The following is an 18,322-nucleotide window of genomic DNA, read 5'->3' as shown; positions in this document are numbered from 1 at the left end:
TGTCCCGGGAGAGCCATTCTGGAAATATTTTGACCGATTTAAAGATCTTTTAATCCAATGTCCTCATCATGGTCTAGAAAAATGACGATTGTGCCAAGTCATATATGAAGGATTGGACTATTCTTTAAAAACATCTTTAGAATCGATTTGTCAGGGAGATTTTATGAGGAAAAACACAGATGAAGCTTGGGAATTTCTAGAGAGTTTATCTGAGAAAACAATGCAGTGGGAACAATGTGATGACAGGGTTTCATCTGATCCCCAATCTAAGTCTAGTGGTCTTTCTCTGGAGTCAAACATTACGTCTGAAGCGAAGATGGCGACGATTCTGCGGAGGTTAGAAGCCTTAGAAGTTAAGGAACGAGCTCCAGCTCAAATCAATCATATTTCTGCCCCGGGATGTCACCATGTTTCAGAGGAATACCCTCTCCTAGGAAACAACCATGCTTTAGAACAGATGAACGCTACATTCCAACGCCCTAGAAATGATCCATTTTCTCCAACCTACAATCCAGGTTGGAGAAATCATCCCAACTTTGCATGGAACCAAGGAAATTCTCATGGAAACCAAAACTTCATTCCCGCGTCGAACCAACAATTCCCGAGGGGAAACGCTATCCCGTTCAATGCACCAAATAATTTTTCTAACCCACCTTTTCCAAACCAACATCCTAATCCTCACCAGCCTACAAATCCTTTAAATTCTGATCATGACAAACGTTTGAGTGTCTTAGAAAAGGGTTTAGAAGCTATGATCAAAGCTTCTACACAAACTACCAACATGTTGACCCAATCATCCACCACTCTAAATTCATTCATGCAAACCACCGGCCAAGTGCTCAACTCAAACACTCAAGCCATAGCCCGGTTAGAAACCCAACTTGGGCAATTAGCCGCTGCCGTGAGTGAGAGAGAAAAAGGAAAATTTCCAAGTCAACCTGTTGCAAACCCTAAAGACACTCCCATCCAACACACTCCTTCCGATGAAGCAATTCCTTCTGATGACCAAAATGCTGAACTTGAGATTGAGTCTGATCTCGATAGGTATAGGCCCGTTGCCCCCTTTCCAGATAGACTCAAACCTAGGAAAAACTCCCCGCAGGTTGAGAAAATTCTAGAAACGTTTAAACAGGTCAAGATCAACATCCCTCTCCTAGATGCAATCTAACAAATCCCCTCTTATGCAAAGTTCTTGAAGGACTTATGCACTAAGAAAAGAACCACCAATGTCCCCAAGAAAGTCTTCTTAGCTGCCAACCTCAGTGAAATTTTTTCAAAACCCATGCCGTTAAAATACAAGGACCCTGGTTGTCCCACAATTCCATGCGTCATAGGTAACACTCACATTGATAAGGCACTTCTAGACTTGGGAGCCAGCGTCAACCTCCTTCCTTACTCGGTCTATCAACAGCTAGGTGTAGGAGAACTTAAACCGACAAGATGCACTCTACAGTTAGCTGATAGATCTGTAAAAATTCCCAAAGGAGAGGTAGAGGATGTTCTGATCAAAGTTGGAGAGTTTATTTTCTCTGTTGATTTTATTGTCTTGGAAACGCAGCCCGTTTCCAATCTCAAAAGTCAAATCCCCGTCATTCTAGGAAGACCGTTCTTAGCCACCTCAAATGCTTTGATAAACTGTAGAACCGGTCAGATGAAACTATCTTTTGGGAATATGACTGTTAACCTTAATATCTTCAACTTAGGGAGACAGCCTAGTGATCCATCTGATGAGCCCATGGAATTGAATTTTATTCAAGGAATATCAAGTGAACAACAAGAGGGAGAGTGTGAGTCTGATTCAAATGCATCTGATTTAATGATTGAGGAGCTTTCTGATGACGAACTTGAGATAGAACCGCTGGTCAATCATGTTTTTGCTGTTGGCTGGCAACGAGAACCTTTAGAGATAGAACCCCGAGTCCAGCTTCGCCCATCTGTGGAGGAACCCCCTAAGTTAGAGCTCAAACCTCTACCCGAAAATCTAGAGTATGCCTACTTAGGGGAGAACGAGTCTTTACCAGTTATCATTTCTTCTGAGTTGACTACCGGTCAAAAGGAAGCTCTCTTAGCTGTTTTAAGAGAGAATAGGGAAGCCATTGGATGGACCATGGCTGATATCAAAGGGATTAGTCCAACCATTGTTCAACACCGAATCCATTTGATAGATGATGCCAAACCTACTAGAGATGCTCAACGTAGGTTAAACCCAGTGATGAAAGAAGCAGTTAGGAAAGATATTCTGAAATGTCTCGATCATGGGATCATTTATCCCATTTCTGATAGTTCATGGGTGAGTCCAGTCCAAGTTGTTCCAAAGAAATCTGGGATCACCGTGATCCAAAATGAGGCTAATGAGCTGATTCCCACTCGAATCCAAACCGGATGGCGAGTTTGCATTGACTACCGAAAACTCAACTTAGCCACTCGGAAAGATCACTTCCCTCTTCCTTTCATTGACCAAATGTTAGAGCGTTTAGCAGGACACGAGTTCTACTGTTTCCTGGATGGATATTCAGGTTACAATCAAATCCCTATCGCTCCAGAAGATCAGGAGAAAACCACCTTCACTTGCCCGTATGGAACATTCGCATACCGACGCATGCCTTTTGGCCTGTGCAATGCACCGGCCACATTCCAACGTTGCATGATCAGTATTTTTTCCGACATGGTAGAGCGATTTCTCGAAATTTTCATGGATGACTTTTCCATTTTTGGTGACACATTTTCCCAATGTTTGCATCATCTTAAACTGGTCCTAGAACGGTGTAGGGAGAAAAATCTGACTCTCAATTGGGAGAAATGTCATTTCATGGTCAAACAAGGCATTGTCTTAGGACATGTAGTTTCCAATAGGGGAATCGAAGTGGACAAAGCTAAGGTAGATCTCATTTCCAATCTCCCTCCTCCCAAAACTGTCAAAGATGTCAGATCGTTTCTTGGTCATGCTGGTTTTTACCGACGTTTCATCAAGGATTTCAGCAAAATTGCTAGACCCTTGACCAATCTCTTAGCCAAGGATACATCATTTGTCTTCTCTCCCGACTGCCTCAAAGCTTTTGAATATCTGAAAAAGGAGCTAACCACAGCTCCTATCATTCATGCACCGGACTGGACCTTACCATTCGAACTGATGTGTGATGCATCTGATTCTGCGATTGGAGCTGTTTTAGGACAACGGTTTGATGGAAAACCGCATGTGATCTACTACGCCAGTAGGACTCTGAATGATGCCCAGCAAAACTACTCTGTCACAGAGAAAGAGTTTTTAGCTGTAGTCTTTGCCTTAGAAAAATTCAGGTCCTACCTCATCGGTTCCTTAACCAAAGTTTTCACTGATCATGCCGCACTAAAGTATCTTTTGACCAAAAAGGATGCTAAAGCACGGCTCATTAGATGGATTCTCCTTCTTCAAGAGTTTGACATTCAAATTCTTGACAGAAGGGGAACAGAGAACCCCGTAGCAGATCACCTCTCTCGACTCCCAAATGCACCAACATCAACCGTTCCAATCAATGAACATTTTCCAGATGAACAACTCCTAGAAATCCAATCTGTTCCCTGGTTCGCCGACATTGTGAACTACATAGTCATGAACCAGATCCCTTCTCATTGGTCCAAACAGGATAGATCCCGTTTTCTCTCCCAAGTAAAATACTTTTACTGGGATGATCCATATCTGTTCAAATACTGTCCTGATCAGATCTTTAGGAGGTGTGTTCCCACTGAAGAAACTAGGAGTGTTATATCCTTTTGTCATAAGGAAGCCTGTGGGGGCCACTTTGGCCCGAGAAAAACAGCTGAAAAAGTTCTCCAATCTGGGCTGTATTGGCCCACTCTCTTTAAGGATTCATTCGAGTTTTGCAAAACCTGTAACCGCTGTCAGCTTTTAGGGAAGGTCACTAGGAGAAATATGATGCCTTTACAACCCATCTTATCTGTTGAACTTTTTGATCTGTGGGGTATCGATTTCATGGGACCATTTCCAAATTCCTTTGGAAATGTCTACATTCTAGTAGCCGTTGAATACATGTCAAAATGGGTTGAGGCGGTAGCTTGCAAAACTAATGACAACAAGGTCGTTGTCAAGTTTTTGAAAGAGAACATTTTTGCCCGGTTTGGAGTACCTCGAGCGATCATCAGTGATAACGGTACACATTTCTGTAACCGTTCTTTCGAGGCTTTGATGAGGAAATATTCAATCACACACAAATTGTCAACTCCTTATCACCCCCAAACCAGTGGAGCAGGTTGAGAAAATCTTAGAAACATTTAAACAGGTCAAGATCAACATCCCTCTCCTAGATGCAATTGAACAAATCCCTTCTTATGCAAAGTTCTTGAAGGACTTATGCACTAAGAAAAGAACCACCAATGTCCCCAAGAAAGTCTTCTTAGCTGCCAACCTCAGTGAAATTTTTTCGAAACCCATGCCGTTGAAATACAAGGACCCTGGTTGTCCTACAATTCCATGCGTCATCGGTAACACTCACATTGATAAGGCACTTCTAGACTTAGGAGCCAGCGTCAACCTCCTTCCTTATTCGGTCTATCAACAGCTAGGTGTAGGAGAACTTAAACCGACAAGATGCACTCTACAGTTAGCTGATAGATCTGTAAAAATTCCCAAAGGAGAGGTAGAGGATGTTCTGATCAAAGTTGGAGAGTTTATTTTCTCTGTTGATTTTATTGTCTTGGAAATGCAGCCCGTTTCCAATCTCAAAAGTCAAATTCCTGTCATTCTAGGAAGACCGTTCTTAGCCACCTCAGATGCTTTGATAAATTATAGAACTGGTCAGATGAAACTATCTTTTGGGAATATGACTGTTAACCTTAATATCTTCAACTTAGGGAGACAGCCTAGTGATCCATCTGATGAGCCCATGGAATTGAATTTTATTCAAGGAATATCAAGTGAACAACAAGAGGGAGAGTGTGAGTCTGATACAAATGCATCTGATTTAATGATTGAGGAGCTTTCTGATGATGAACTAGAGATAGAACCGCTGGTCAATCATGTTTTTGCTGTTGGCTGGCAACGAGAACCTTTAGAGATAGAACCCCGAGTCGAGCTTCGCCCATCTGTGGAGGTACCCCCTAAGTTAGAGCTCAAACCTCTGCCTGAAAATCTAGAGTATGCCTACTTAGGGGAGAACGAGTCTTTACCAGTTATCATTTCTTCTGATTTGACCACCGGTCAAAAGGAACCTCTCTTAGATGTTTTAAGAGAGAATAGGGAAGCCATTGGATGGACCATGGCTGATATCAAAGGGATTAGTCCAACCATTGTTCAACACCGAATCCATTTGATAGATGATGCCAAACCTACTAGAGATGCTCAACGTAGGTTAAACCCAGTGATGAAAGAAGCCGTTAGAAAAGACATTCTGAAATGTCTCGATCATGGGATCATTTATCCCATTTCTGATAGTTCATGGGTGAGTCCAGTCCAAGTTGTTCCAAAGAAATCTGGGATCACCGTGATCCAAAATGAGGCTAATGAGCTGATTCCCACTCGAATCCAAACTGGATGGCGAGTCTGTATTGACTACCGAAAGCTCAACTTAGCCACTCGGAAAGATCATTTCCCTCTTCCTTTCATTGACCAAATGTTAGAGCGTTTAGCAGGACACGAGTTCTACTGTTTCCTGGATGGATATTCAGGTTACAATCAAATCCCTATCGCTCCAGAAGATCAGGAGAAAACCACCTTCACTTGCCCGTATGGAACATTCGCATACCGACGCATGCCTTTTGGCCTGTGCAATGCACCGGCCACATTCCAACGTTGCATGATCAGTATTTTTTCCGACATGGTAGAGCGATTTCTCGAAATTTTCATGGATGACTTTTCCATTTTTGGTGACACATTTTCCCAATGTTTGCATCATCTTAAACTGGTCCTAGAACGGTGTAGGGAGAAAAATCTGACTCTCAATTGGGAGAAATGTCATTTCATGGTCAAACAAGGCATTGTCTTAGGACATGTAGTTTCCAATAGGGGAATCGAAGTGGACAAAGCTAAGGTAGATCTCATTTCCAATCTCCCTCCTCCCAAAACTGTCAAAGATGTCAGATCGTTTCTTGGTCATGCTGGTTTTTACCGACGTTTCATCAAGGATTTCAGCAAAATTGCTAGACTCTTGACCAATCTCTTAGCCAAGGATACATCATTTGTCTTCTCTCCTGACTGCCTCAAAGCTTTTAAATATCTGAAAAAGGAGCTAACCACAGCTCCTATCATTCATGCACCAGACTGGACCTTACTATTTGAACTGATGTGTGATGCATCCGATTCTGTAATTGGAGCTGTTTTAGGACAACGGTTTGATACGCATGTGATCTACTACGCCAGTAGAACTCTGAATGATGCCCAGCAAAATTACTCTGTCACAGAAAAAGAGTTTTTAGCTGTAGTATTTGCCTTAGAAAAATTCAGGTCCTACCTCATCGGTTCCTTAACCAAAGTTTTCACTGATCATGCCGCACTAAAGTATCTTTTGACCAAAAAGGATGCTAAAGCACGGCTCATTAGATGGATTTTCCTTCTTCAAGAGTTTGACATTCAAATTCTTGACAGAAGGGGAATAGAGAACCCCGTAGCAGATCACCTCTCTCGACTCCCAAATGCACCAACATCAACCATTCCGATCAATGAGCATTTCCCTGATGAACAACTCCTAGAAATCCAGTCTGTTCCATGGTTCGCTGACATTGTGAACTACATAGTCATGAACCAGATCCCTTCTCATTGGTCCAAACAGGATAGATCCCGTTTTCTCTCCCAAGTAAAATACTTCTACTGGGATGATCCATATCTGTTCAAATACTGTCCTAATCAGATCTTTAGGAGGTGTGTTCCCACTGAAGAAACTAGGAGTGTTCTATCATTTTGTCATGAGCAAGCATGTGGGGGCCACTTTGGCCCAAGAAAAATAGCTGAAAAAAGTCTCTAATCTGGGCTATATTGGCCCACTCTTTTTAAAGATTCATATGAGTTTTGCAAAACTTGTAACCGCTGTCAGCTTTTAGGAAAGGTCACTAGGAGAAATATAATGCCCTTACAACCCATCTTATCTGTTGAACTTTTTGATCTGTGGGGTATCGATTTCATGGGACCATTTCCAAATTCCTTTGGAAATGTTTACATTCTAGTAGCCGTTGAATACATGTCAAAATGGGTTGAGGCGATAGCTTGCAAAACTAATGATAACAAGGTCGTTGTCAAGTTTTTGAAAGAGAACATTTTTGCACGGTTTGGAGTACCTCGAGCAATCATCAGTAACAACGGTACACATTTCTGTAACCATTCTTTTGAAGCTCTGATGAGGAAATATTCAATCACACACAAATTGTCAACTCCTTATCACCCCCAAACCAGTGGTTAGGTAGAGGTCACAAACAGGCAGATCAAACAAATCTTAGAAAAAATAGTTAATCATAACAGAAAAGATTGGTCTGTAAAATTATGTGATGCTTTGTGGGCATATAGAACAGCTTTCAAGGCCAATTTGGGGATATCACCATACAGACTAGTGTTTGGAAAAACCTGTCACCTACCAGTAGAGTTGGAACATCGAGCAATGTGGGTGATAAAACAGTTGAATTTTGACTCAGACTCGGCAGGTAAGAACAGATTGCTCCAAATAAATAAGTTGGAAGAAATTAGAAATGATGCATACATAAACTCAAAATTTTACAAAGAGAAAACCAAGATTTTTCATGACAAATCAATTTTACGAAAAAATTTCTCTCCAGGACAGAAAGTTTTACTATACAATTCAAAATTACATCTTTTTCCTGGAAAATTAAGATCAAGATGGACAGGTCCATTTTTTGTCAAACAAGTTTTTCTGCATGGGGCTGTCGAGATAGAAAATCCTAAAAATGGTAACATTTTTAAAATAAATGGTCAACGTCTAAAACCATTTTTAGAATTTTCTACACTCGGAGAGGAAGAGGTGTTGGTTCTTCATGAACCTCATTATCTATAAAAAAAGGAAAAAAAATTAACAATAAAAATAAAAAAAATTTCTCTTATAAAATAAAAAAAAATTTCTCTTATTTGATTTCTTCATCCTCATACTAACAGTAATTGCAGATCCTTATCATTATTGTCGACCGAACAAATATAAGTTCTTCAATTCTTATCTGCTTTACTTTGTGCATCAGTGAATTTGCATTGAGGACAATGCAAAATTTAGGTGTGGGGGTGGGAAGTACATATTTTCCTCTTTATTTTATCATTTTGTTGTATTTTTGACATAGTTTTTTAAAAAAAATAAAAAAAAAATTTATAAAAATATTATCACTTGCCAAATTAATAGAGTTAAGTAATAATTGATCTAATTGATAGATTTTAAATTTTCTAATTCCTAGTTAGTGACATACTCAAGTTCACCTTTTATGATAACTCCAAATAAAATTCTTAAGAAATAATTTTTCAACTAGTATACTTTACTTAAGTCTTACCTTAGACTTTTAATTAAAAATAATAAATTTTTTGCATGCTTAACTTAGAGTTGAAAATATTTTTTTTCAAGTTATCTTGATTTAACATTTTTTCAGACTATATATGCTTACACACATATATATATTTTAAAAAAAACTAACCTTATAAAAGAAGAGTGCGAAAAATGGGCACCAAAAAAAAAGAAAAAAAAACTCTTAAATTCAAGGTGATTCTATCTTATAAAGCCTAAGTTGATCGAGTAATTAAGCCCAAGGAGTATTTCTATACTTAATGACCTAAGCCCAATTTGGTTGAGATTCATTGGCCCAAAACTCGTTAAATGGTCACTTAGAAAGGCCGTTAAAATAGAAAACAATCACCAAGAATTAGAAAGTGAAGAAAAAAATTATATACATATAACACTAACCATTTTTATATATATATATTGTTGTTTTGTATATATGGTCTTGAAAAATAATTTTTGATCAAGAGACTTGAAAGTTATTTAAAACAAAGAGTTAGCATGTTCTTTTCAAAACTTTTAAATTAAAATCTCTAAGATTTGACTTGGTTTTGTATTACTATAATGAAAAAGATTTTCTAAGGGATTTACATTGGAGTTATATATAAAAACGTTTTCTTGATTATTAACTAGCTTCAATTAGAATGTTTAAATATATCAAGGAAAATCTGTGATTTACTGACTTATTTAATTTGGCAAATTGACCGAATTTTGTGGGTATATTCACTGCAAACCCTCACGAGACTACAACTCGTCCACTAGGGTAACCTAGGGGTTTAAAGGCTTGTTGTATGCGCTAAATACAACCGTGATTCCTGCGAAAGTGAGTTAGAATTTTCTTTTTATTTTCTTTGCTAGAGGACTAGCAAAAGTTTATGTGTAGGGGTATTTGATAATCACATTTTATTAAAATTTTATATCCTCATTATCTATTTTACATGAATAAATATACCATTAATAATTGTTATTAGATTAGTTTGCACATAATTGAATAAAAATATAAATAAATATTATTAAATGTAAAAACCCCTCAAAATCTTTCTTCTCTATTTTGTAGCATTTTAGAAGTCCATGAAGCAAAAGCTTAAAAGAGGAAAATGATTGAAGCCCAAAGAGCATAAAGCCCATCAAGCAAGTGAAGAAAAAAGAACTCCAGCACATCATGTTACAATTGAAGCAAAAGCCCACAAATGAATGCTATGAAGCAAGGCCAAAAATCATTTCAATGCCAATGGAGTCTCCATTGGACCGGACATGCTGCAGACTTTGGATTTTTATTTTTTTTTGAAAATCATATGGGCCTCCTACGTTGGGCCAAAGAGCAAACACTCAAAAATGAAGTCCACTTCATGATAAATCCAACCCATTTCTTCACTAGCAAATTTAAAGGTTGAGATTACTTTGCTTGGGGCTCAAGATAAATCCAATGGATCACATTCATTGATGATTACTATAAATAGGAATAGAGAGTGAGGGGTTAAGGGTGTAAAAAATTTTATAATTCCATTTGGAGAGTAGGGCTACTCTTAATTGAGAAGGCCTTCCAAAAATTATAACTTTAGTTACAATTAATAATAATAAATTTTCTTCACTTTAAATTTGTTCTTTCTCCTCTTTGTTGAATGATGAGGATGGAGATGAAGAGCAATTTGAAGGTTTGCATTTTTTTTATTTTCCTCTTTTATTTCTTTTTTGTAATTTCTTTATTATTGCTTATTAGTTAGATTTATATTCATGCTTGTAGTGTAGATTTATTTTCTTGTCTTTTTTATCTCTTTTTACACTTTAATTTGTAGAGTAGATTTATTTTCTTGTATTTAATTTTTGCAATTTATTTTGTAGTTTAGATTTTTATTCTTTGTAGTTAGATTTATTTCTTGTTCATAGTTTAGATTTTTTCTTTTCTTTTTATTTTTGTAATTAGTTCTTTTTTCTTCTTGTTTTTATTTCTTAAGATGTGAAATTAATTCTTGTAGGAATCTTAGAATTGCATAAAACTAGTCTAATTTCCTTTATATTGTATGAATTATTCTCTTTCACTTAAAATGTTCATGTTTAGGATAATTAACTAGAGAACTAATCGGTAGAAGAAGAATTTGATAATCTATACTTATCTTAAATGGTTTGATAGGTTATGCTTATGAATTCTAGGATTATTATCTTATTGTTGTTCTTATCATAAATAGTAATTTTGACTTAGATGATAATTTGACAGGTTATACTTTCCTTAAATGGTTTGATAGTCTATGCTTAATAAATCTAAGTTGAATTATGATAAAAAGAGAATAGTTTGTGTTTTGTAATTAAAATTAGCTAGTGGATTACATTCTAGATTTCTTACCTCTTTTGAATCCTCCATCTTAACTTTCTTAAATTTTCTTTTTATTCTTGGTTTTATTTCTTGATTTTATTCATTCTTCTTTCTTGTCTTATGATTTCATTTATTCTTTGATTCTTTCTTCTCTAAAATTCAATTTATTATCTCTTGCATATATTCACAAAAATCACTCATCACATCTCTCTCCATAATCACACTTATTCTTTATTTCTAATTGTCACACACAAAACATAAGAACCAATTCTAATAATCTTTTAAAACCACCTTCCTCGTGGGATCGATATTTTTTATACTATAACTTGATCAATTGTGCACTTGTAATTTTGGTACATAATTATGTCGCATCACTACTCTAGCTGCCGTTACTTAGAGAAATTTTTGTATCTTTTTTGCCAAGTCATGTAAAATGTCTTGTAAATGCTCGTATAGATGAAAAAAGTTGTTATTTGTTGAATCAAATCTTGTGCACTTGATTCTGAGTTGCTTGTTTCTTATGAGAGCTTTTATTCTAAAATATCTAAGTATTTTTTTTAATTTTGAATGAGTTGTGTTTTGGGTCTTTTTAGTATTGCAATTAACTCATATTATAATAAAAAGAATAATATGAAACAAAGGATAAATTTATATTCCTGGTATTCTTTTCTGCGTGCTGGTGAAACATCGATCTTGCATCCCGTTAACATACTGACTAAGACAATGAGTCTTTTGTTGTTGATGAGAGTTAAGTGACTTGAAAGACAGCTCAGTCTTCTCTTAGCAATTTTACTCAATTAATTGAGGAACGAGCTTCTCGATACGGAGTCAATATCATATGTCTGTTGTCCTAAGCACCTTTGGGGACGAGCTTGCCAAGTCCGATGCACAATATCCTTATGGGGATACTAGATTTCCTGGCTAGATCAAGTCAACAGATACCTAATGGTGGACCCGTTTGGTAAACTTTATTCTCATCACTTTTGAGGAGAGATTATGAAGAATAGGGCCCTATGCTGCAATTAGGGCCTCAAAATATGGTGCTGAGATTTGTGCTTCTATATTGTACGACATCTTAGTGTTATACAACGCTAATAGCAACACTTTCTTCACCTTGGTGGGTGAGATCGGGATTGCTTTGTACGAGATGTTTGAAGTGTCGCATATGGGGTATTGTTCATATGAGGAGTTCCTTCCAACCAGCGCAGAGTTGAACACTTTTTTGCATGTTGCCCATGTTGTAGAGGCATTTCCAGGAATTAGTTTGCCACTTCCTCATTTGTCAAAAGGTTATCGCGAACGCCATGCATGATTCTACCGTTGCTCGCATTCCTTGGGCTGAGTACTTATTTCCCAATGTAAGTAAAAAGGGAAATGTTGATTCAATTTGTCTGGTCACAGATACTAAGATTATATGGATTCAATTTGTCCAGTCATGGATACTAAAATTAGGACCCGAATCTTCAATGATGGCCAAGTACTTCATACCGCTGAGTCAGATGAGTGTGGGCTTTGTGCAGGCGAGCAATTCGAGAGCTTCCACCATCAAGCAAAAGAGCTGATATCTGAGTTAGTGTTGCTTACGAGATTTTTCTCAATTTGGCTGAAGGGATACGTTGTGCCTTCTCTGCTGAATGATCGTATCCCCATAAAAATGTTATTTCCCCACCATGTTGCTTGCTTCTGGGTATAACTTGGCCCTTCTACAAGCAATGGTTAGTTGTATCCATCATAAACTGAGGGAATTGGCCACTAAATATCTGAAGTAGGAGGATGGTTGTATGAGGGATCAAGTCCCAAACCCTAGAGTAGAGCTACCATATATGTATTTGGTGATATGGTTAACTTTACATTATTCTTCATTGATGTCGGCTACTACCCTAGGTGGATTGAACATCTAATTACTTCAGAGTTATGAGCATTCAAAGTGGATGATCAAATACCCTACTGGGGTCTGGAGGCTTCTTCAGAAGAAGGATCATTACCTCTTTAACTATTTTTTCCCCATGGTCGATGGTATAAGTCCCGGGGATGAGTTTGAAGATGGTATGAGTTAGCGAGAGTTTCACTTGCTTACCTAGCAGGTATTTCAACTAGTTGGTGAATATCAGACTAGCTCATCTCATTGCTACACTGAATAGGACAACATGTTATATCGAGCCCTGTCTGCCTTGTTGATTCGCTCATCAGTTTGGTTATGATCAGCTCTATGTTGGGAATCAGAATCTAGAATTACTGCGCATGTGAAGCTTGTTAAATGGAGCTCCATTTGGTACCACTTTGCTGCTAGGGCTACAAGGGCTAGATTTTCGCTTCCCCATCACATGCCCAATTATTATATGATACTGAGGTTCTACAAATGGTACAGCAAGGTGAATGCCTCCAATTCTAGATTTCACTTAAAGAAGACTGGCTTGTATTAGATTACCTAGAGATATAGGGAGCTGTCTAAGAAGGGTTCGAAGAGTAGGGCTCCTAGACTTCAAAACTTTCTGGTAGAAAATGTGCCGAATGAAGATTGGTAGGAATCGAGAGGGCATCCTATATCTCAAAGGTCGATTGACATTAGCATTCGAGAACCATCTGAATCAGCAAATCATAGAGGAGCACTTGGCAGAGGTCGAAGCAACAAAGGTAAGAGGTCATTACAAGTTCCTCCTCCTCATCCATATTCAATGAAGCAATGTTTGGCACCTTTAGAGCATGAACCTATACCCAGAGATATTTCAAGAATCAGAGAAGAGCCTCTCATTATCCCAGCACATGAACCTAGAGTTGACTCTTCAGGCGATTTATGTCTATATAATTGCATCACTTTGTTTGAAGTGCTTTTGGCTGATGCACTCTTTTTTATGTGTAGATAATAAACCCATTTCTCTTGATGAAGAGAAGCAGGTGGACTATGAACCTAACTACAGCAACGCCTATTTAACTGAGCCTGATGATATGAGCTTTAATTGTAATATTGGGGACTCCTCTTTCATGTTAGGTATATTTTTCTCTAATCAATCTTGTGTGATTCCATCACTTTAATAATTAATATTTTATCTATTTTTTAGTAGATGATGAACCTGATTTTAAGATCATTGGTGAGGCATTCCCTACATCATTTCTTGCTAGTGGTAATTTTGAGCATATAGCTAACTTTTAGGGTGTTTATGGTGTTTTGGAATATACGCCAGCTGTTGGCATGAAAGTAGCCCTTGTACCAGCTCCTACTTCAGTAAGTGTGTTACAGATTGGTTGTTCATGAGTCTTCTGATGAAGACGATGAAGCATCGGTCTCCCCCATCACAACAGGGGTTGGGAGGGTAACACCGCCAAGTCCCAAACCATATTCTAATGAAGGCCTTGCCATAACTGTAGCTACCTCTGATGAGCCAGAGGTTACATCTACAGGTGTTGAGATCATGCCTATGGATATGCTGATGACTACGGCAATGATTATAAGGACCACCGCTTCATTTTCCGGGGTGACACCTGTGACTTCTTCCATGGTGAACATTTCTAGTATGTTGGTTACATTTGTGCCATTCATCCTATCAGACAATGAAAGAATACAAGTCTGCCAACTGTTCTTCCAACCACCACGAATGCGTTGGTAGTTTTCACAGGATCGGGTCCTTCAAGTCATGTGGAGATTTCCCTATCTCCGGATCCTAATAAATTGATTAAGTTAGAGATCCAAACCCTGACTGAAAGCTTGATTAAGCTTTTCAACCGGAGCATTGAATATGCTTTTAATATGCAGACAGTCTTATTTTCTTGCACCATTGTCCTATTGAGGAGTCAACTTGGTATTTTAACGTCGGTTGCAAGTCCTACCCATACTGGACTGTTCAAGTCGATGATTGATGAGGTTGAACACTAATTTCAAGAGTTGCAATAGCTTCACTTGGCTGATATCAACAACATTACTGAGCTTGAATTCCATCGTCTCTCAGCAAAACAACATATAGTTGAAGAGTTTGCTCATAAAGAAATTGAGCAAATCAAGATGAAGGCCCAAGGGTTAAGTGATAACCTTGTACTGATTGATGGTAATCGAGCAGAGCTTCAGAGCACCATCTAGGAGAGCGAAGCCACTATTAATGAAGCCAAAGTGGCCATTGTCACAGCTTAGGTGCACTTAGAGGTAGTTCAGTGTCAGAAGGAGGGGCTTGAACTCAAGTCAGCCGAGTTGGTTAAAGAGTGGGATCTCAGGGCCATGGAGCTTGAGGCTGAGACGAAGAGGTTTGTAGTCATTATGAGCCAAGTCGCTCTAGTTAATTCTAGGGTTTTGGGGGAGAAGACACAAAAAGATACCCAAAAGGGTAGAGATTCTAGGATACCTAAGTGTATTGTGCAAATACACGTATTTTATCCATTTTCCCATTGAAATCTTTGTAATAATTTAGCTCTTTTAGTAATAAAAGAACTTTTATCTCCTTTGATGTATGCGCAATAGAGGTGTAATATTAACGTATCGTAGTAACATTTTATGCTGGGGAGAAAAATGATATCAAACTAATAGAGGTGCAACGTTAACATATCAAGTTTGACTAAATTAGTAATGTTCAGATGTGTAATGTTAACATGACAGTAGGAGAAGTTGACAGGGATGTATTATTAACTGGTCAACAAAATCAAACTGATAGAGGTATAATATTAATATATCAGGTTTGTAAAGTTAGTAATATTTAGAGGTATAGTGTTAACATGACAGTATTAGGGTATTTGACAGAGGTGTAATATTAAAGTGCCAAATGAAATGACTGATAGATGTGTAATGTTAACCAGTCGGTTCAACAGAGTCCACAGAACAACTATCGTTTGGACGTGTAGGGTTAACTTAACAGTAGGAAATTGAGGGAAGTGTAATATTAACTAATCAATTTTTGACAAGAGCGAATTGACAGAGGTGTAATATTAACTAGTCAAATTCAACAAGATAGGTCAATAGAGGTGTAATGTTAACCGATCAATGAAATAGTCTAATAGAGATGTAATGTTAACTAATCAGATAATTTAAGATGAAAACTATTCTGAGGTGTAATGTTAACATGATGGTGATAAAGTATTTAGAGTCAAGCAGAGGTGTAATATTAACTTGATGACTCATTGGATATTTTGATTGGATTTTCAGATCAGGATGATCAATACTTATAGTCAAAGGTGGAAACTTAAACGTGACCAAAATCTCTATATGGATAATATAATTGCTAGAATCAATGGTAATATTTCTTAAGAAATTTCTCATTGATTGGCACTATGAACCCATTGCTATTTTGGTCAATTAGGCGGTATGCTCCATTCGTGTAGACTGTCTCTACTACAAATAGGCTTTCCCAATTAGATTAAATTTTTCTTTAGTTTTATGCATCATGATCATAGATCGACAAACGACTTAGACCATGTCACCTTCTTTGAAGGATCATTCTTTGACTCTCTAGTTGAAGGCTCTTGAGATCCGTGACTGGTAGATCTCAATTTGCTATTGAGCTTGGAGTCTCAATTCATCTAATGCCTCAAGTTGTTGGAGATGTTTTTGTTGATGTTCTTTGATTATCATCATCTCGGCAAGAGCGATTCTTAATGACGACACCTGAATTTCTAGAGGGATCATAGATTCACATCTGTAGACCAAGGAGAAAGGCATAGGGCCAGTAGGAGTGCGAACTGTTGTTTGATACACCCATAAACACTCTCTAAGTTATTCGTCCCAATCTCATTTGTTGGAGAAGATAAACTTCTTCAGAAGTTTGATGATAGTTTTGTTGAAAGCTTTAGCTAGACCATTAGCAGTTGGGTTATACAGTATAAAAGCCATATCTTGAGTTCTGAACTTATTGCAGAATTTTAAGAACGATCGATTGATGAACTACGAACCATTGTCATAAATGATTCGTCTAGGACACCGAATGAATAAATCACATGATGTCTTAACTACTTGAGATGTCTTGACTTCTCTGAGCAAAATAGATTTGGCCTATTTAGAGAAGTAGTCTGTAATGGCCAGAACAAAATGATGGCCTCTAGCGGGTAGTGGGCTGATTGGTCTAATAATGTTCATGCCCCATATTTGATGTAATTCTTCTGGAGGTTGATATAGAAAGTCAACATGGACTTAACATGCATGACACTATTTAGCGTATGCTACCACATCTGCTATCATTATCGGCTAGTATTAACCTAGACAATGAAGTCGGTATTGGAGTTTAGGACCTGGTTCGTGAGCTCTATATGCACCATCATGGGCTTCCTTTAATAATTCTCGAGCTTCACTTGGTGATAAGCATTGGAGCAACATCTCGTCAAATGATCATCGATATAAAGTCAGAATCATAGAAGAAGCGTGAAGCTCTTCTTTGAATAGAGGTTACTTGCTTTGGACTGTCAGGTAGTATCTCATGCAAGACATAATAAAACGAAAACCACCAATCATTAATTTTGAAGTGAGGTGGCATGATATTCACTTTGTTAGCTTCAAGAATCTACTCCGGGAGCAGAGTTGATTGTTAGCTACTATGATGCGCCTAGTAGATTTAGGCGGTGATGCAAGTATGGCTGCAAGGGATGTCAAAGCATCTGCATGAGTGTTTTCAAGGAGCACTATTGTTTGGTGGGAAAATTAAAAGAAGAAAATAAAGAATTGAATTTGTATTATTCTCTCTAACAAACTTAGAAAAAGAATTAATTAAAATTTTCTCTATATAATTTCTCTCTAATAGACTTAGAAAAAGAAAGTACAAATCTTCTCGATCAGATTCTTGATTTATAAAAGAGAGAAAGATCGAAGAAGACCTTTCCCTTTGTTTAAACTGGGTTCTTCTTGGTGTCGATGGGCTTTCGACCTTGTATCCCGTTGACGATCCAAATATTTCACTTCACTAGAACACGGTTTCTTCCTCTTGGTTGATGTTGAGGAGGACTTGCGTAGCAAGTTTGAACAAAACTCTTGATGAGTTTAGGAACTCAGTGCGAGTTTTAAACTCGGTTGAAAAGTTGATTTAAACTGAAAATCGGTTATAAGCCAAGATTAAGCTCTAAGGATCTCTGTTGCCGATGAAGATGATCTCCAAGAGCCTCTAAATCTAAAAATTTCCCAAGATTTCTGATTCAGAAAAGCCAATCTTGAACTCAATTGGGTTTTTGGTATTTATAAGGGATTAAGGGGTGTAATCACCCCTTAACCTACTCCTTAGTGGGGGCTTAATTGCCCCATTAATCAGGTGTAACAACCCCCTTAAACCGTTCCCCAGATCATGGGTGAAAAATAATTTTTGGAACCGTTTGAATCACATTTGAATGAATCAAACACATGTCCTGCATTACTGGGTGTGAATCCTACGTTCGAACATAGTGTTTGGAAGCTACGTTAGCAGTTGGATTTGAGCTGCGTTAGCAGCTGGATTTGAGCTGCGTCTGTGGCTGATAACGCTGGAAGCTGTGTTAGCACCTGGATTTGATTTGTGTTGGCATGTTATAACACTAGAAGCTGCGTTAGTAGCTGGATTTGAGCTGCATCTGCGGCTGATAACGCTAGAAGCTGCGTTGCTTT

This window comes from Asparagus officinalis, chromosome 1 (genome assembly GCF_001876935.1).
Source record: "Asparagus officinalis chromosome 1, Aspof.V1, whole genome shotgun sequence".
In the NCBI taxonomy this organism is placed as follows: Eukaryota; Viridiplantae; Streptophyta; class Magnoliopsida; order Asparagales; family Asparagaceae; genus Asparagus; species Asparagus officinalis.
Note: the sequence above shows the minus strand (reverse complement) of the source record.